General features: G+C 43.3%; 1 protein-coding gene across 3 annotated transcripts in view; it reads right to left on the bottom strand.

Annotated features, from left to right (window-relative positions):
- Nucleotides 1-20,560, bottom strand: part of ACOT7 (acyl-CoA thioesterase 7) — a 2,743,423-nt gene that overhangs the window by 2,070,286 nt on the left and 652,577 nt on the right. The window lies entirely within an intron of this gene.

The following is a 20,560-nucleotide window of genomic DNA, read 5'->3' on the forward strand; positions in this document are numbered from 1 at the left end:
GAGGAAGTTGCCCACTGCCATACTATCAGAACCTCTCGACAAAGGGGGTAAGATTTGGCTTCTCCTTGTTTGTTTATATACCAAACCACTGACCTGTTGTCTGTCTGGATTGCAATTGTTCCCAGTGGAAGAGTGTTGAAATGCCTGCAACGTCAGAACCACTGCTCTCATCTCTAGGACACTGATATGCAAATGGGCCTTGTAATCCTGCTGCGTGCCTTGGGCTGTCATTCCCTGATAATGCCCACCCCCCCCCCCATATGGGGCCCATCCGTGGTCACTGTGACTAGAAGCGATGAAAGAATGTAAGGATGACCTAAGGTCACTTGATCTAAAGGTAGCCACCAATGAAGGACCCTTTTGCTACTCGCTACATCGGCTGCATAGAAGATAAGCCTCATGGATGAGTTAACTACTGAATTAAGGGTGGTGAGCTGGAAAGTTACTTTATCTGACACTCCCACAGCTACAGTACCCTTTAGGAGATCTCTCTGTAACCTGGTGAAGTGAGTGAGGTAACTCAGGGACTGTAGAGTAAAGGCCGTTGAAGAGAACATGCGCTTACCGTATCTGTCCATCATATGCGACTCCTTGTTCGGGGATGGACAGATGTTAATGTTTCTGATAACTTCTTTTTGGTGGCTGCCACCACCACCATAGCATCTACGGGAACACCTATGGTCAGAAATTTGTCTTCTGGGGATGTTATAAATTTACTTGGCCTTCTAGGGACAGGTTTCATTGTTTCTTGAGACTCCCATGCCTTTCAACAAACTAATTCCATGAGCTCGTCAAAAGGTGGAAACGCCCAAGTGACAGAAGGTCGAGATCCAAAAAGCTTTCAGGTAAATGGACTCCTCGTCAGAAGTGGTAATGGTCTTCCAGCCGCCTCTCTATTTAAGGACTTCCAAGATGTCTGCAAAGGAGACATCTTCAGAGGATGACCGTGGGGACCCTTCCGATTCACTGAGGTCCATGTCTGATGTAAGTGACTCCTCCAGAAGTCCAAATGTTTCCTTTTACATAGTCTCTTTCAGGGTGCCTCTTCGGATGGGGCTTCTGGAGAGGTTTCTGAAGACCGGGGTTTGCCCTCTGGAGCTTCCTGAGGCTTCAGGTCAATATGGTGTGGGATGGGTTGTGCAGAAACAGATACCGGTGCCTTAGGGGAAGGAACAGGAGGATCCGACAGAGAAGATGCCAGTGGGGACAAGCCTCTCCTCACAGCCGCAAAAGCCCCCCTACCGTGACTTCTGGAAATGTCCAGCTCCGAGGGGCCAGAAGATCCCCCCCGAAACCACAGGAGAAGGCTCCGAGGTTGAGGTAGGAGCAGAGTTTACCTGAGTTGAGGCCCCGAGAGGCAAGTTCGGAACCGAGAAAAACTCGGTCTGACTGCCCCCCGGACCCGAATGGAGAGTGTTGGCTCCTACAGAGCAGTCGGAGCCAAAGATGCCGATGTTGGTCTCCACCCAGATAGGTCCGTCTCTATCAGTTCCATACATTCTGGCTCCAGAGTCTGGGTCGGAGAAGGAACAGACGTTGAAGGGATTGGTCTGGTCGGTTCTGAAGCCAATGGACTTGGTTCCAACAAAATTTTGACCAGCGCCGGTGTCCTTAATAGTTTCTGCTCGAGACGGTCCATAACATAGTCTGACAGACTTCTAGAAGAATGACAGGATAGAGTTGGTGATGCTACAGACTGGAGAATTGGTGACCTAAGTATAGGAGTAAAGTACAGCTGTGTACACATACCATAAATGTAGATGTTGAAGTGTATTCACTGTTGCAGTCATCACATTTGGGTTATCTGCTTGCAGTAGCCCTCAGGTCAGCCTGATTATCAAAGTCTTGGATTCTGCGTCGGTTGCTGTCTCATCTTCCGTGACTTCAGGTAGTCAGGGGTATAAAGCATGCAGCAGATGCCATTACATCAGTTTTTCTTGCCCCAGATGTCAGGTGCCCCCCTAAAGGGAAGCAATAATAAATATATATATATATATATATATATATATATATATATATATATATATATATATATAATAAGGTTACACCTCCAACAAAAATGCAAATACACCAAAAAGCTTTTAAGCATAGTAAAGGAGAGTAAATGTATAGCCAAAATAAGTCAGGGGGCTGAAGGGAGGGTAACCAGGACTCCAACAGTGAATACACTCAAACATCTATATTTATGGTAAGTGTACACAAGTGTACTATGTTCTTCGTGTTTCACTGTTGCAGTCATCACATCTGGGTAGATTCTCAAAGCTAAGGATGGGAGGAGGCATTTAGATAGCATTAGGACCAGCTATAAGGCCCTGCAAGACTGCAGTGGCAAAGTCAGCCCTGGATTTAAAGAAAATTGGTAAATGTAATGCTTGGTGAAAGTATGTACAGAACTCCAGGTAGCAGCTTCTAGGATGTCCCTGGTAGGTACACCTCTGAGAAAGGCTATAGAGGTAGATGCAGCCCTGGTTGAATGGGGTCTAATCCCCTGTGGGATAGGTTTTCCATGGTGCTTATAGCAGAAATGAATGCAATGGCCTATCCATTTAGAAATGGTTTGCTTTGAAATAGCCTTCCCCTCTGCCCCTGCAGCAAATGCCACCAGCATTTCAGATTTCCTTTGAGGTTTGGTCCTGTCTAACTAAAATCTAAGATGTCTGTGCACATCTAAGGAGTGCAGTGTCCTTTCCCCTTTGTTCTGTGGATTACAGAAGAAGGTTGGCAAATGAATGGACTGATTAAGAGCCACACTGGATACCACCTTAGGCATGAAGGAGGGATTGGTCCTGAGGGACACACTGTACGCATGAAATATGATGCAAGGCTCCACTGCCATAAGGGCCAGTAGTTCAGATACCCTTCTTGCTGAAGTAATTGCTAAAAGGAAAGCTGTTTTCCAAGAAAGAAATTTTAACTCTGCACTTGCAGCTGGCTCAAAAGGAGGAAGAGTGAGTTTTTCCAATACAAAGTTAAGGTCCCAGGTTGGAGTTGGGGCTCTCCTGGGTGGTCTTACGTTTTTGGCCTATCTGAGGAAATGCTTGATCAGTGGATGGGAGAACAGGGGTGGTTCTGTGTTGTAATGAGCTGAAATGGCTGAGGTGTGAATTTTGATGGAGGAAAAAGAAAGGCCCTTGTGAAGCATCTCAGTTAAGTATTGAAGAATCTGAGGTAGATTGGGTGCTGCTGTGCCCATCCCATTGAGCCTGGTTGCAGGCACAGAATCTTTTTCCATTTTTCAGCATAAGCTTTTCAAGTACTAGGCCTCCTTGCCTCCAAAATGACATCCAACGCTTGTTTGCTGAGGGATGGTAATGGAGAGATTAGGAAATTAGCCAGGCTGCCAGGGTCAGGGTTTGAAACTGAGGGTGCAGAATCTGGCTCTTTTGCTGTGACAACAGGGTAGGGGTCTGAGGCAGGTGCCATGGAGCCAGCAGTGACAAACTGTGCAAGAGGGGGTACCAGTGTTGGTGTGGCCAGTCTGGTGCAATCAGTATCATCCTTGGTTTGTCCCATTTGATCTTTAGTAGTACTTTGGAGAGGAGAGTCAGAGGAGGGAAGGCATAAACTGAAAGATTTTTCCCGCTGAAGAACAGAGCAACCACTTTCCAAGCTTCTTTGTGGGGAGTCCTTGTGCAGAATTTGTCCAATTGGTAGTTCAGGGGGGAGGCAAACAGGTCTATATCTGGGCACCCCCATTTGTTTATCAACATGTTGAAAATATTTGGTTCCAATTTCCACTCGTGTGGGTCCATGAGATTTCTGTTGCGTTCGTCTGCCGGTGTATTTAGTTTTCCTGGCAGGAATTGAGCCTGTATATACACTTGGTCGCTCAAAGCTGTGTTCCACAGAGCCATGGCTAGTCTGCAGAGGGGGTAAGAATGGGTATCCCCCTGCTTGTTTATGTACTACATAACTGTGGTGTTGTCCGTCCTTATCATTAATTGTCCTGGAAGAATGTGGTCCTTGAAGGCTGTCAGAGCATTCTGTACAGCTAACATTTCTTTTTGATTGATATGCAGGTGCATTTGACTTGGGTTCCATTTGCCCTGAATGCACTACCTGCTAGGTGAGCCCCCAATGCACAGTCTGATGCGTCTGTTGTTAGGGTTTGGCGGCAGGAGGTAGAGTGAATGGTAGTCTCTTGTTTTGGTGGCATGCCTCTGCCCACCAAAGGAACTCTAGCTGTAGGCAAGGTATGATAGGGATCATTGCTTCTAGATCCTGAGAATGTTGACACCATTGGCTTTTTAGATACCAATGTAGTTTCCTCATATGCAGTCTTGAATATAGAATTAGTAGAATGCAGGAGGCCATGAGCCCCACGGCTTGCAGTATTTGCCTTGCAGATAACATGGTTATTGTGGCCATTAGTTTGAAGTAAGTTGTCAAATGAATTTGTTTCTCTGGTGTGAGGAAAGCCATCTGGGAAGTTGTGTTCAAGCTTGTTCCCAAGAATATAATTTGTTGACAGGGTACCAGTTGTGATTTATTTTCGTTTATGGTGTACCCCAGACAAGTTAGCACCTTTTGTACAAATGCCACATGATTCAAAAGTATGTCCTGGCTTTCTGTCTGAATTAGACAATCGTCCAGGTATGGGTATATTTTGAATATTTCTTTGCCTGCAGAATGCAATAACTGGAGCTAGGCATTTTGTGAATACCCTGGATGTAGCAGATAAGTCAAAGGGCAGTGCAGAGAACTGACAGTGCATGTAGCCTGCTTTGAAGCGTAGGCATCTTCTGCAGGATTCCCTGATTGGGATGTGCAGGTAGGCTTCTTTTAAATCCAGTATTGCCAACCAGGCATCTTTGCCTAGCATAGGAAGTAACTGGTGAAGAGTTAGCATCTTGAATTTTGGAATCATCAAAAAGTTGTTTAATATAGAAAGGTCCAGGATAGGAGACCAGGAGTTGTCTTTTCTTGGTACCAGGAAATGTCTTGAGTAGAAACCTTGTCCCTTTTCCTCTTCTGGTACAATCTGAATACCCTTTATGCTTAAAAGAGAGAGTACTTGCTTTTGAGCCTCTGCCCACTGATTTGGGAGTAGATCCGTCCAACCGTTTGGGGTTGGTAATGTGTGGAAGTGAAATCTGTATCCTTGGGAAACTATATTTAAAACCTATTTGTCCTAAGTAATGAGTTCCCAGTTTTTTGCCTGCAGAGCAATCTTTCCTCCTAAAGGAGCAGCCAGTTGAGAAGTGCTTGGAAGATTTAAGGTTAAGTCATTGAGACAGTTTACCATAGGGTGGAGTCGTACTACTCCCTGATTTGGAAGTGGGAGCCCCCCACACTGTTTAGTCCTGTGCATACCCTGGGACTGAAGCCTGGGTGTTCTGCTGGTTCTAGGTTTGGAATGAGAAGGCCTGGAAGAGGCAGGAAAAGACCAATTCTTAGAGGGCCAATGCCTACTAAGTCTTGGAGGTTGTACTTGTAGGAAATCTTTAACAGTTTGCATAGATTTAGCTTTTTCCTCCATCTTTTTAAGAACTTCTTCTGCTTTGTTGCCAAACAGGCGGTCCTGATTTAAGGGAGCATCCAGCAATTCAGCTTTAACATGATCTGGCAAAGATTGCTCCTTAAGCCAAGCATGCCTTCTAAGTACAGACCCAGTGACAGCAGCCCTGCAAGACGCCTCTAGTGAATCAAAACCACATTGCAAAGTATGCTTTCCAATCTGTTCTGCAGAATGCATTAAATCCTGTAAATCCTTACTTTCAGCACAGTCAGGAATCAACATAATTTTCTGTTTAAGCAATCTAATGATATGCTGCTGATACTTTAACATACGAAACTGGCAGTTTAAGGCCCTAATGGCCACCGTTGCAGAAGTGTATACTTTCTTACCCCATCTATCCAGCACCCTGGAGTCTCCATCAGAGGGGGTAGGATTTTTGGCAGTAGTAGCCTTGATGCCTTTGGGTCCCTGTGAAATGGTCTCAGGATCCGCATTAGGATTTTTAAATAGGAACCCTGTAAATAATCTATCAGGTTTTCTGGGAGAAGGAGGTAAAGAATCAGGGCTAGTTTCAGAAAAGGCATCATCAACAATGTCTAGTACAGGAGGGATAGCTAAAGACCTGTGCTGGGGCAGGAGTAAGAAATCCATAAGCCTCTTTTTAGAATCAGAGTAATCCTGGCTTTCCCAGTGGAAGTGCTCTCTAAGAGTATGCAGGGTTTCACCAAAAGAGAAATCCTCTGGTTGAGGAAGCAGAGGGAATAGAGTCCTCTGCATCAGAATCCTCATAGGTAGATAAGGGTAAATCCTGGTCATCAGAGGAAACAGAAATTTCAGAATCCTGGTCAGAAGTATCATAAGCAAATTCAGTCCTAGGTCTCTCAGAGGGGGAAGGTTGGCTTCCCCTGTTTAAAGTAATAAGGTCTTCAGCCATTCTTCTTCTTCTTTTGGCTTTTCCCGGTTAGGGGTCGCCACAGCGGATCATCTGTCCGCTCATGATTGGCAGTGGAGTTTTACGGTGTTGAGTTGCCAGCCCGGCACCTAACCTTCCACAGAAGGCACACACACACTCACACCTAGGGCCAATTTAGAGTGTCCAAGCCACCTACTGCATGTCTTTAGGATGTGGGAGGAAACCGGAGCACCCGGAGGAAACCCACGCGACCACAGGGAGGACAGGCAGACTCTGGACAGAAGGCACCCCACCCGAGAATCGAACTGGAGAACCTCTTGCTGTGAGGTGGCAATGCTAACCGCTGCACCACCGTGGCCGCCCATCTTCAGACCTTCTTATCTGTTTTTTTGGCATAGAGGCCTAACCATGTGGTCTGGGCTTCGGTTTTCTAGGCATATTTCAAGTTTTAGGCCTTGGAGAAGAAGTTGGTTTAATATGCAAGTCAGTAGGCCTGAATACACCCTCAGAAGCTGGTGCCTGCACAGCGGCTCTGGACCCATTCAAGGTAGAGACATCCGCAGGTTCCACACTTGAAGCACCTTGCGGCATACCGGACTCTGAATGGGTCTCAGTACAGGCCTGCGAACCTGAAGTAGCAGGTATCAGGGGTTGCGAAAGCGCCTCACTGAGTACCAGCAAATTGGCGAATGGCTTAGGAGAAGCGTCATCGGCAGCTTTGGACCTAGGCAGCCTGTCTCTGTCTTTATCTTTGAGTTTTTTCGGAATGTTGTTAGTCGGATGGCTTACCGAAGACATATCTGGATAATTAGGTTCATAGGTAGGTACTAGGCTATCGGACCAAGGGCCTACATAAGCCTAGCCAACAAGGTTGCATGGCTTCCGCCACCCAAGAAAGTTATTTTCCTGTGCCACTGTTGAGCAATGCCACAGAAGTGATCCCTGGGGTGTATTTCCTATTTCCCATCCACTCATCAAGATTTTTCTTGAAGAGTGCTAATGAAGAACTTTGCTTGACATAGATGGGTAGTCTGCTCTAGAACACCGCAACGGAGATGAAAGCAAAAAAAACAAAACAGTAACCAAGACAAATGGTTCGCTTGGAGAAACCAAATGAGGGCCCAAGACCGAGTAGAAAATATCAAAACAGTTTATTTGAGAACAAGCACACACAATCACTTGATAAACCCACGGAATCACTTTACTGTTAAACACATAAAATACGTTTTCGAACGTCTTCTTCAGAAGGCAAATAGTGAGTGAATTTTACAACACATCTTATATAGGCTGTTCCAAATCAATTGAAAACAATTATTCAATTAAAATAGTTCAATTAAAACCCACTCAAGTGAATAACGACGTAAAAAGTACAGTTTTGTACCTACCATAAATGTAGATGTTCGAGGATCCCATTGCTGCAGTCCTTACTATTGGGTAGTCCGCTATCCAGATATGAAGGAAATTGATGAAAAACTGCCAGGAACCACCACGGTAAAAGAAGAGATAGAAGAGTAGTCCGCTATCCAGTGAGTATATGGCTGGCGTCGGTCAGGCGCGACCGACGCCAGCACGCCATTTCTTGCCCCAGATGTCAGAAGACCCTAAAAGACAAGGCCCAAAATACCTGCACCAAAAATATGTACAATATATACAAGAATATACACAAAATATCAGCATGTAACCTCACCTACACAACCACCCCTAAACACAGGGGAAGGAGGGAGGATATAATTGGATGGAACAATGGGATCAACATCTACATTTATGGTAGGTACAAAACTGTACTATGTTCTTCGTTTTCCATTGCTGCAGTCCTTACTATTGGGTAGAATCCCAAAGCAGAGGTAAGGAAGGCTGGCAAATCATAAAGAAGCAGGAGCTGACAACATGCCTTGCAAAACAGCTGTGGCAAAACCAGCCCTAGACTTAGAGTAGATAGGAAGGTGATAATGCTTAGAGAAAGTATGCACTGAACTCCAAGTAGCTGCTTCCAAAATATCCTTAGTTGCCACCCCCTTAGAAATGCTGTTAAAGTGGGAGTAGCCCTAGTGGAATGAGGCCCAATCCCAGCTGGAATCTCCTTGCCCTGATGGGAATAACAAAATGCAATGCAAAAGCCAATCCACCTAGAAATAGTTTGTTTTGACACAGGCTTGCCCTGCGAAACTCAAGCAAAAAGAAACAAACAACTGCTGAGACTGCCTAAAATCCTTAGTCCTGCTTAAATAATAACGCAATTGCCTGTGTACATCTAAAGTGTGCAAAATCTTTTTTTATTTTAAAAGTAGGCAAATGAATAGTTTGGTTTAAAGCCACACTAGAAACCACCTTAGGCATAAAGGAAGGATTAGTGCGTAATGATACCCTATCCTTATGGAAAATCAAAGGGCTCTACTGCCATAAGGGCCTGCAACTCAGACACCCTTCTTGCAGAAGTAATAGCCAACAGAAAAGCAGTCTTCCATGACAAGTATTTCAATTCAGCAGTAGCCGCAGCTCAAAAAAAGTAGAGTAAGTTTTTCCAACACAAAATTGAGATCCCAAGCAGGAGTAGGAGCTCTAATGGGGTCTTATATTCTTTGCCCCTAAGAAACTGCTTGAACAAGGATCTGAAAACAATGGTGGGTCACAATCATAGTGAGCTGAAATTGCAGCATGAATCTTAATGGAAGAGAAGGACAAACCCTTGTCCAATAACTCAGTAAGATATTGAAGAGCCACACTCAAATTAGGCTCAGAAATCTCCAAATTCTTTGCTGTACTCCAAAATAAAATCTCTTCCATTTTTCTGCGTACACTTTCCTTGTACTAGGTCTTCTAGCTTCCATAATGACATTTAAAACTTGTTGAGGAAGTTGAGACCTGCTGTGTTTCAACACAGAATATGCCAGGCTGTTAGATGAAGAGAGTGAAGCTTGACATTGAGCAGATGACCGTCCTTCTGAGATAACAGATGAGGAATCAGAGGTAAAGGCCATGGAGGCTTCTTTACCAGACTCCGTAGTAGTGTTGGTACCAGTGTTGGCCAGAGCTATCTGCTATCAAAATCATTCTTGTCTGACCTTTAATAGTACCTTTGGAAGAAGAGGCAGAGGTGGAAAGGCATACACATGAAGATTTTTCCAACTGAAAGACAGAGCATCCACTTTCCAAGCTGTGTGATGAAACCCCTTTGTGCAATACTTTGGCAGCTGGTGGTTTAGTGGAGACTGTCAATTTCTGAAATACATGAAGATCCAGTTTCCACTGTGGGGATCCATGATTTGTCTGCTTAACACATCTGCTAAGGGGTTCTTCTGTGCTCCGCAGAAACCTTGCCTGAAGAGTTAGTTGCAAGCTTAGCGCAGTGTCCCATAAAATCATTGCTTGCCTGCATAGAGGATAAGAATGTGTTCCCCTTGCTGTTGATGTACCACATGACAGTTGTGTTGTCTGTTAGAATCAACACCTGCCCTGGAAGTAGTAACTCCTTGAAAGCCATTAATGCAAACTGGACTGCTAACATCTCCTTCATGTTGATATGTAGATGCTGTAGTCTGGCAGGCCACTTGTCTTGTATCCACTTTCCATTTAGATGAGCTCCCCAGCAAAAATGTCATTAGGTGACATTCCTGAGCCCACCACAGAAATTCTTTTGAAGGCAAGGTATTATTTGAATGACAGTGTCCAAATCCTGGCAGTGCTGTGTCCATACATTTTGAGATACCATTGTAGCTTCCTCATATGCAGTTTGGCATTGGGAAGCACCAGAATACAAGATGCCATGAACCCTAATGCTTGAAGGACTGTCCTTGCAGTCAGCACGGACGATGAGATAGTTGATGGAAGTAAAGTGATAGACTCTTTTGTTTGTCCAAAAGGCCATCTGGGCTGCTGTATTCAGTCTCACACCCAGAAAGCACATGTCTTGAGAGGGTACTAGACTGGACTTTATTTCGTTCACAGAATACCCTAGGCATCTTAGCACTGCTGTAACATATTCCAGATGCTGTAGAAGGTCTTCCTTTTCTTGAGCCAGAATCAGGCAGTCGTCCAAGTAAGGATAGATGTGAATTCCTTGTAACCTGAAGTAAGCTATCACTGGAGCCAGAACCTTTGTGAATACTCTGGGCGCAGTAGATAAGCCAAAGGGCAATGCAGAGAACTGATAATGAGAATTTCCAGCTCAAACCAGATACTTCCTGCAAAACTTAACCTTATAGGCACATGAAGGTAAGCTTCCTTGAGATCTAAAGTTACCATCCAGTGATCTTTGCCCAGCAGAGGTAAAAGCTGTTGGGCAACATCTTGAACTTGTGAATGTCCAGATAAGTGTTGAGGAGAGATAAATCCAAAATTGGTCTCCACGTGTTCTTTGGTACTAGGAACAGGCGAGAAATAAATCCTAGGCCCCTTTCTGATACAGGCACTGGCTGAATGGCCCCATCTGGAGTAACTGAGAAATTTGCTTGTGAGCCTCTTTTCTTTGTGGAGGAGGAACGCCTGGCATGCCTTTGAAAGGAGGCATTGTATGGAAATAAAACCTGTAACGTGGTGAATGATATCCAACACCCATCTGACTTGAGTAATTAAATCCCAATTTTCTTTGAAAAGAGACAGTCTTCCTCCCAAAGGAGCTACCAGACGAGAATCTACTGGTAGCCAAAAAGCAGGTCATTGGGTCTGTTTACGAAAGGACTGACCCCTGCCCTCACCAGAAGTCTGAGCAGGTGAACTCCCTGTTTAGGCCTAAAGAACCTTGAGCTCTGCCCCCTACCACGCTAGCCCTAGACTGGGAATCATAAGCAGGATATGTCCACCCCTTAGCAGGCCAATTTCTACTAAACTTTGGTGGCTGCACCTGCAAAAATCTTTAACAGTTTGCATAGACTTAGCTTTGTCCTCCATTTTCTTTAAAACTGCTTCCACAGGCGAACCAAACAACACATCAGACTGTAAAGGAGCATCCAAAATCCTTGTCTTAACATGCTCAGCTAAATTCTGATCCCTCAACCAGGCATGCCTGCGAAGAACAGAACTAGTGGCAGCCACCCTCGAGGAGGCTGTACAGCATCAAAACCACATTGCAAAGAATGCTTACCCACTTGTTCAGACACATGAACCAAATCCAGCAACTCTTTACACTCAATACCTTCCGCCAAAGCATCCACCTTAGATTTCAATTGTGAAAGGAGATAATTTTGATATTTTAGCATGTGAAACTGACAATTTAACGCCTTCATAGCTAGAGTGGAAGAAGTATACACTTCTTTCCCCACCTATCCAAAGCCCTAGCCCTTTATCAGAGGGAACAGGATTTTTAACCACAGAGGCCTTAACACCTTTAGGCCCTGAGAAACAGTTTCTGGGTCCGCCCTGGGGAAACAAGTATTTATGAGCTTCAGGCACTCTATAGTACCTATCTGGTTTAACAGGAGCAGGAGGCAAAGAGTCAGGTTCAGGAAGCCTCTGCAAAAAATCTCTTCACCACATTTAACACAGGAGGTATAGCTAAGGGCCTATGCTGGGGTAAAACAAGAATCAGAGTAATCCTGGCCTTCCCATTCAAAGTGCTCCCACATGGAATGCAGAGTCTCTGAAAATGAGAAATCCTCAGGAGGAGAAGGTAGGAGGAGAATCATCCACATCAGAATCAGAATAAGGAGGAAACTCCTGCAAATCTTCCGCAGAAGACTGAAGAAGCTCTGAATAATGTTCCAAACACTCAAACTCGGTTCCACCCTAGGGCTCTATCAGGAGGGGCATAGAACCTCTAATCATAGTAATCAAATCTTCTGCCAGTTTAAGCATATGTTTCTTAGGCACAGAACCTGAAGTGCTAGGAGAAGCCCCACTGAAGCTAAACTTGGCCTACCTCTCAAAGAAGTTTTGGCAACAGAAGGAGAGGCTCTAACTACCTTGGGAAGAGAGGAACAGTTGCCTTAACCTGAGAAGCCCTCAGCCTGGCCTACCTCCTGAGAAGGCACATCCTGTAACAGTAAAAGTTCTGCCTGAGACTCCAAAGAAACTCCTGGTAAACCTCTGGCTCCACAGAGCCTTCTAAAGAAGGTTCATCAACCCTAGGCTTCGCTGTTTTTGTCCTTGCGCTCTTCTTGGGCGCGCCGGAACATCCGACGGCGGCCGGCATTTTATAATTGCAACTTCCCAAACACTAACCTGGCACAGTCTAACCGTCTCTTAATAGTGCTTGTTAAACCCTAGCACAGAGCGCATCCACAACGCCCAGACAAGGTATGGTAATCCCTATGAGGTATCTGTTTCCCACAAAATACAGTTATTCACTTTTTCTGACATCCGTTAAATACTGAGGCAAGAAAAAACAAAATGTTCTAGCGGAAGGTTAGCCAACTCTGGCTTAAATATTTCAGAACGCCAACCTGCACCGCAAAACTGCTTCTGCATCGGACCATGCGGCAAAAAGACTGAGGATATGGCGCCGGTCATGCGATAGTATACCCCTGACGTCGACGGCCCAGTCTAATGCGCCCTGACCGACGCCAGCCATATACTCTGGTATTCCGCCGACTGAGCGGACTACCCCAAACCAACAGTAAGGACTGCAGCAATGGGAAACGAAGAACATCATTGTTTGTACCTTACTAGAGCTGTTTGTAAAAAGGTTACAAATATACAAATTAACAAATAATATTATGAATGAAATAAAACTTCAAGATTAAAAAGTCCTAAAATGTTCTATTGTATAATAAAATATATATGTTTTAATATATAAAACCGTAAATGAATAAATAAATAAAAATATATTCTTGTGATACAGAAAAAAATGTTGTATAATTGATTACAAATCACTTTTATTAGGAATAGGATTTAGTGGTTCACAACAAAGGGAATATGTGAACCAATTTGATATTAAAAGCAATTTTATTCACACTTTTTTTTACTAATTCTGAGAAGATTGAACAAATTATTTTTAACCATTGGCCCATTCTTACTCTGCACGACGAATTAAAACATTTTGTTCCAACTTGTCCACACTTTGTTAGGAAGAGAGACACTAACTTGAAGGAACTGTTTGAGAAAAGAAGTGACTTAAGGTTGAACACAATAAGAGAAAGAAAAGAGGGGAGAAAAATAAAAACAACACCTATTTACAATTCCTATCACACCCAAAATAGCATGCAAAGAAAACCATGTAACACAGATACAGTACTATTAAGAAAATACATTTTCTTTATTTACAATTAGCATTCTCACCTCTCCTCCTCCTCCCCAAAGTATTTTTTCTGAACATTAATGACATAAAGTGGGGCATAAACTTTATAGTCCCCCACAGCAAACAAATTTTGAAGAAGTCAAATATTTCCAGATTTTCTTGTGCTGTCATATTTTACAAAGATAATTACTGCACTGTAATCCCACATTAAGGTGACTCCAAAGTAGAAAATACGTTAGGGATGAAGTAATTGGAAGTCAAACCACCACGTATAAATCCAAGCTTTTATTTTACAAAGAAATGAGCGCTTTCGCGTGCATCCAAAAGGCACGCTTCTTCAGATTTATTGTACAGGTACTCTAGATATCCTTTTATATAAATCCAATTGAGTTAAAATCATCAATCATTCAATTAATTCAATTAAAATTAAACAATTAAATTGTTTGTTCATATTGTTAGCCTATCATGTCATTAGCTAACTCATAAAATGTCACAAATTCCCCCCTCCTAGAAGGGGCGTCATACTGAAATAGCATGGATCAACACTGACTCAAATGCATAAATAAAAATAAAAATAAATCATATGATGATATTGTACAATATTTATAATGTTATTTAAAACTGACAAACTCTATATCTCAATAAACAATAAATACATGAGTAAAGGTTTGAAATATATGGATGTCTTATATTATTATATATATCGTTTTTACTATGTTGATCAAAACTATATGAGAGCTATATGAAAGTGAATATATAAAACACCAACAACAATATTGAGTGACATCATGCACAGCATAGTGTATGAAAAATCCATAAGATGTAAAAATATATATGTATTATTATATCAAATATGTAGAGTCATATGAAAATATGAAAAAGCAATATATAAAATATAAAAATATATGTATATAAATAGAATAAATATGCATATGTACTTGAAATTCATATGAATTCATATTACTGATTTTATTACTGTTCTTCTCCATCACCCTATCTCGGCTTCATTTCCAACATAATCTCGGATTCTTCTAGTCAACTCTCATGCTCCCTTCCCTCTCTCCAACACTGAAATACTAGAAAAGGTTTCACAGGTACAGTCTCTCTATGGTCTTTATTACCAGAAGAATAAGAAGCCAAATCTCCTTCTGTTTCACAGCTCAGTTTTTGTTGGACAAACTATTTCCTCCTTAGCATGCACTTCATCAAAAAATGATTTTGTCCCTCCAGGGAAGAATACCTTGAAGACAGCTGGATACAGCAGTTTGAATCTCACACCTGCATCTTGACATTCTCTATGAATTTACTTCTCTCTTGCATGGTGTACAATGAGTAATTTTCTCCACACTCTGCTGTCTCCTACTTTTAGTATTTTGTCCTTTTGCCACAGTTTTGCCAAGATTAACTATTTCTGCTGGTAGGATTGCATCCTTACTATTAAAGGCTGCTTTCTTATAGCTAGATTTGGACCATAGGTTTAGGTTCATAGGTTTATACTAGGCTATCTGCCCTAAGGCATTTATAAGCCTAGCCCAACGTTATGTGGCTTACGCCACCCCTTATGTTAGAAATAATGTGCCCATTAGTTTGTTGTGCCTCTGTCCAGCAGTGACACAGAGATGATTCCCGGGGTAAACCTACAATCTCCCATCCACCGGTCAAGATTTCTCTTGAACAGAGCCAGCGAGGTGCTCTGCCTCACATGGACCGGGATTTTATTCCACAGCATGGGGAGTCTCTGGGTGATAAATCTATCCCTCCAGCACGCCCTATTTATATCCGTGCAAGGTTTAAGTCACTTGCTCTAGTGGTTCTGGTGGATTTGGATTTTTGAGGTGGAGCATGTCCATTAATTCTGGGTTGGTCATGGCCTTGTATGTCAGGCACAGGTCACCTCTGAGCAGACGGTATGCAACTGAATAGAGTTGGAGTTTCTTCAGTCTGGCAGTATATGACAGGTTTTGGAGTCCCTTTATCCTTTTGGTGAGGAACTTTTGGGGTCTCTCCAATTGCTGCAGGTGTCGGGTGAGATACATCCCGAATGGGGCATTATACTCTATCATTGGTCTGATAAGTGAAGAGTACAGGGGAACAATGACCTCACTTGATCTGGATGTGAAGCACTTCATGATCAGGGCAATGTAGAAGGTCTTTCGAACCACTTTAGCAACGTGAGTGTCAAACGAGAGGCCACTGTCAACCTGGGTACCCAGGTCCCTGATAACCTCTTCTGTGCTTAGTGGGTTGCCATCTATATGGTAGCTTGGGGTTACCTTCTTTTTCCCGAAGGGTATGACTATACACTTTTTTGCGTTTAACTTCAGGCCATGGCTCTGGCACCAGCTATCAGTTTCCGTGAGACCCCTCTGAAGGATGTCTGTGTCCGATGTACTATCCACTATGGCACCCAGTTTGCAGTCATCCGCAAACTTTGTCAGCCATAGTCCTCCTATGTTTGCCTGTACTTCTGAGAAGTAGATGCCGAACAATAGGGGGCCAAGGACTGAGCCCTGTGGGACACCACTTGTAACCGGCTTGGAGTCTGACATGGCTCCAGCAACTCTAACCCTGTGGGTTCTGTCCTTTAGCCAGTTTGCAACCCATCTTGTGACGTATGGGTTTACATTTAAGCTGGTAAGTTTCTCTAGGATACCCGAGTGGGGTATTGTGTCGAAAGCTTTTGCAAGGTCAAGGTAGGCTGTATGGACTGCCTTTCCCTCATCAATGGCCTTGGTAACCGTTTCGAAGAAGTCGACCAAGTTCAAAAGGCAAGATCTGCCCTTGACAAAGCCAAACTGGGTTGGGTCCAAGGTCTGCAAGTCCCCTATGTCCTTGTTTATGAGTTCCATTATGATCCTCTCCATAGCTTTGCAGACCAGGCTTGTTAAGCTTATGAGGCGGTAATTACCAGGGTCCGTAGAGGCACCGCCTTTGTGGAGTGGGACCACAGTTGCCGTACGCCACTCCTTGGGCACATGTCCTGTGGTAAGGCTAAGATTAAATAGCTGCCTTATGTGCAGGTTTAGTTCTTCATTGAGTTCATGTAGCACACAGCCGGGGACACCATCCGGTCCCATTGATGCTGTGTTTTTAGCTTTAGAGAGAGCAGCTTTCACCTGCGCATTTGAGATGTCTGGGAGGCTACACTCTGTTGGGATAGTTATCTCTCCTTTTGGGGGGGAAGAGGGGGGTGAAGTTTGCGCTGAACCTGTCTGCCAGTATGTTGGCAATGTCTGTGGGTTCAGTGATTTTTGTATCATTTTGGGCTAATTCTGAGCATACCTGGGAGTTTCCACCCAGGTTTCTGACATAGCTGAAGAAGGCCTTATGATTGTCTTTTGAATCTATGGCAATTTTTTTCTCAAAGTTGGCCTTGGATGATTTTATGAGGGATCGTAGTTTCTTGCTAGCACTGATCAAAGATGCATTCCCTTTTTGGGATTTTGCTCTATCATGTAATAGCTTTCTCCTCTTATTGTAAAGTTTGTTTATGGCTGGGGTCCACCAGACTGGACGTTTGCCCTTGGTGGAAAGAGTCTTGGTTTTATTTGGGATTGCCTGATCCATGCAGTCCTGAAGGTGTTCATAGAAGGCATTTGTAAGGGCTTCAGCAGATTGGGTTGTGGTTTCCATTGGCTCGGGGGCCTTGAAGGATACTACACCTGTCTTGAGTAGTGTGAAGTTTGCTTTAGAGAAGTTCTTCACTGTGGTCTTTTTTGTTTGGGGTGGGATGTGGATTTCTAGTGAGATTAGTTTATGATCTTATCTCACCAAAGAGGGATATACTTCCGGTGTGGAGCATTTTGTCCCCATGTTTGTGATGATGAGATCTAGTATATTTTCTCCTCTTGTGGGGACGGTGACTAGTTGTTCCATGGCATTTGAATTTATGAACTCCAGGAACCTTTGGGCTAGAAAGTTGAGGCTTGAGTAATGTTCCCAGTCTATATTCGGGTAGTTGAAGTCACCCAATATGATGGTGTTTGGTGATACATTTATACCCTCCAGTGTCTTCAGGAAGGCTGTGTGGGTTTCCTGAGTTTGAGAGGGTGGCCTGTAGCATGCTACAAATTGTAGGGCAGTTTTGCCTATGGTTAATTGCACCTGGATGGTTTCCGATGCTTCGTGCGTAGCCACCAACCTGGAGGTGTGGGTATCCTTGATGAATATGGATACACCCCGTCCTTTTGTGGTATGGTCTGGGTTTTGGGGCCGGAACGCATGATATGAGGTAAAACCTGATAGTGCCGGGGTGCTCTCAGGAGCCTTGAACCAGGTTTCAGTCACAGCACAGACATCAATGTTCTCCATACTGAGAAATTGTACAAATTGTAGAGCAGTTTTGCCTATGGTTAATTGCACCTGGATGGTTTCCGATGCTTCGTGCGTAGCCACCAACCTGGAGGTGTGGGTATCCTTGATGAATATGGATACACCCCCTCCTTTTGTGGTATGGTCTGGGTTTTGGGGCCGGAACGCATGATATGAGGTAAAACCTGATAGTGCCGGGGTGCTCTCAGGAGCCTTGAACCAGGTTTCAGTCACAGCACAGACATCGATGTTCTCCATACTGAGAAGGGCCTCGAGTGCGTGCATTTTGAGATTTAGACTTCTGGCATTGAGCAGCATTACCCTTAGTTTCTTCCCGCTTTTGTTTTCTAGGGTGGTAGGTTTACAATTTGAGCCTTGCCTAAAAAAGGCACTATGGGGGTGGCAAGAGCCTTAGCCAATATCCAGAATCCCAGGGTGACAGGTGCAAGCCGCCCCTTAAGCAGTGTGGCTTGTCAAGCATGTCATCCCAAGCAGACAGACACTGGATCCCCTTTGAATGACACCAGAAATTAAGCCAATTGTTAAAGCTGATCATCTTGTCACTATATTGTGGCATCATTCGTGGTGAAGGAAGGATACTGCTCAGGGTCAGGGTCATACCTGCCTGGGCTACATAATCAGAGAGCTCCTCTATGTCTCTTTTCATGTAGTCCAGGGAGGTACGTCTCAGGTCGTTCACACCAGCATGGACATACACACAATGTGCCCATTCGACCAAGTCCTGCTGTGAAATACTAATCCAGTTTCTTATTTGTGCTTTCATTCCAGCTACTCTGGCATAGCTGAAAACCTCAGGTTTTCCCTACGTGCTCTGTCCTCTAATTCTATTGTTTTTTTAAACATCTCTTCCTGATAAGTCTCATTTTCAACCAGCCTTTTTCTTCACTTCGACCTCTGATTTTTGCAGCTTTATGATCTCATCTGAATATCTGTTTAAAACTTCTTCCATTTCTTCCAGCCTACTGTTGTTTGTGTTGATATACTCAGTGTTTTGTTTATTTAACCCAGGTCTGTATGCAGTTGTCTTTTATCATCCTGTAGGTTACTGGAAGTCATTAACTAAAGAAAATGAAAAGCCAGGAATCCAAACAACTGAATGAATGAATAAATTTAATCCAAAATTAAGCGCTTTCTTCCCTGTATAGATAAGGGACTTCCTCAGAACAAATGTTAAAAATCAAGTCATTTGTCTACACATAACCCAGCCTTTTATAATGAACTTAATTACACAAAATAAAATCTTAAAGTGACCTCATCAATTCATTATTTTATATATAAAAACAGTGGAAGTCATGTCTGTAGGTTGCATAACTTTTTGCTGAACAGCTGCAGAACTCTCCAGAGACAGCATTTTTTCCTCACTTTTTGCAGCTGATTTTTTCCAGGTCTTCTGTATTTCTTTATTCCTGGCATCCAGGCAGTGTAGTTACTAGCCGGTTACTGAAATTCACCCATAAACACAAGTCTACTGGCCGTCTGTACAGAGTTTCTATTTTCACACTGGGAGAGCTAGAAACAAGCTGTTACTTCACTGTGCAGCCATCTTGGAACTCCCCCAAGAAGCCTTGTTAAAAGAAGGCAGTCCCTAACCTGCAATCTAAACTTCTTCTTGGCCTTGTCCCACTCTTTTACCTTTCTGTCTCTAGTTATTTTCTTCCAATACCTTGGTTCCTTTGCCAGTTTTCTCCAGAAAATTCCGTCTACCACTTGCCTATTTTCTGTACCCCTACTTGCAGTCACATCCTTATTAGCAAAATCTCTTCAAAGTCAAAGAAAACTTTATTGTCATTTAGGACTACATAAGTGCAGCCTAAATGAAAGTCTGAGTATCAATTCACCAGACACTACACAGGAAGCAAAGATAACAAGAACAGTATAACATTTCAGTTTAAAAAAAGATATTCAATGCAAGACCCACAGAAGGATAACCAATAATAACAGCAAAAACACACAACCTCCCCAGACAGTAATAAGAATACTGTACATAGCAGCATGACAGAGTAGGACTGCACATGTTAAGATTGTCCTACTTTGTTCATCTGCATCAGGTAAGTGCACTTGAGTAAGAAAATATATTGCTACATCAAATAATTAAAAAAAAAAAAGATATTGCAGACTTTTCAGCTGAGCTACGTATTGTGAAAGATTACTGACTAAATAATCAGTGGCTGGTTAATAAGAGTTTATAAGTCTCAATACTGTTGGGTAGAAGCTGTTTAAGTATCTGGTGGTCCTGCAGCAGATACTCCGATATCTCTTGACCAAAGATGTGTAAAGCAGCCTTGTGCAGGGGGAAAGAGGTCACAAATTATTATGTAGGTACATTTAATGCTTCTTGCTGTGAAGAGATCCTGGATTGATGGTTAAGTTGGTACCCATGATTTTTTCGGCAACTCGCACCACTCTCTGTAGCTTCTTTCTTTCTGCTATTGTACTGTTACCAAACCAAACTGTGAAGCTATTAGTAAGAATGCTCTCAAATGCTCCACTGTACAATGTGGTGAGAACAGTAAGTGGAAGCTTTGCTTTTTTTAAGGCGTCTGAGAAAATGGACAAATTGGTGTGCTTTTTTTGACCAACTGCTCAGTGTTCACAGTCCAAGAGAGATCCTCTGAAATGTGCACCCCAAAAACTTTGTAGATTTGACTCACTCCACCTCTTCACCATTTATCATGAGTGGTGAGTG

This window comes from Protopterus annectens, chromosome 2.part1 (assembly GCF_019279795.1).
Source record: "Protopterus annectens isolate FY-2018-M chromosome 2.part1, PAN1.0, whole genome shotgun sequence".
NCBI classification, from domain to species: domain Eukaryota; kingdom Metazoa; phylum Chordata; order Ceratodontiformes; family Protopteridae; genus Protopterus; species Protopterus annectens.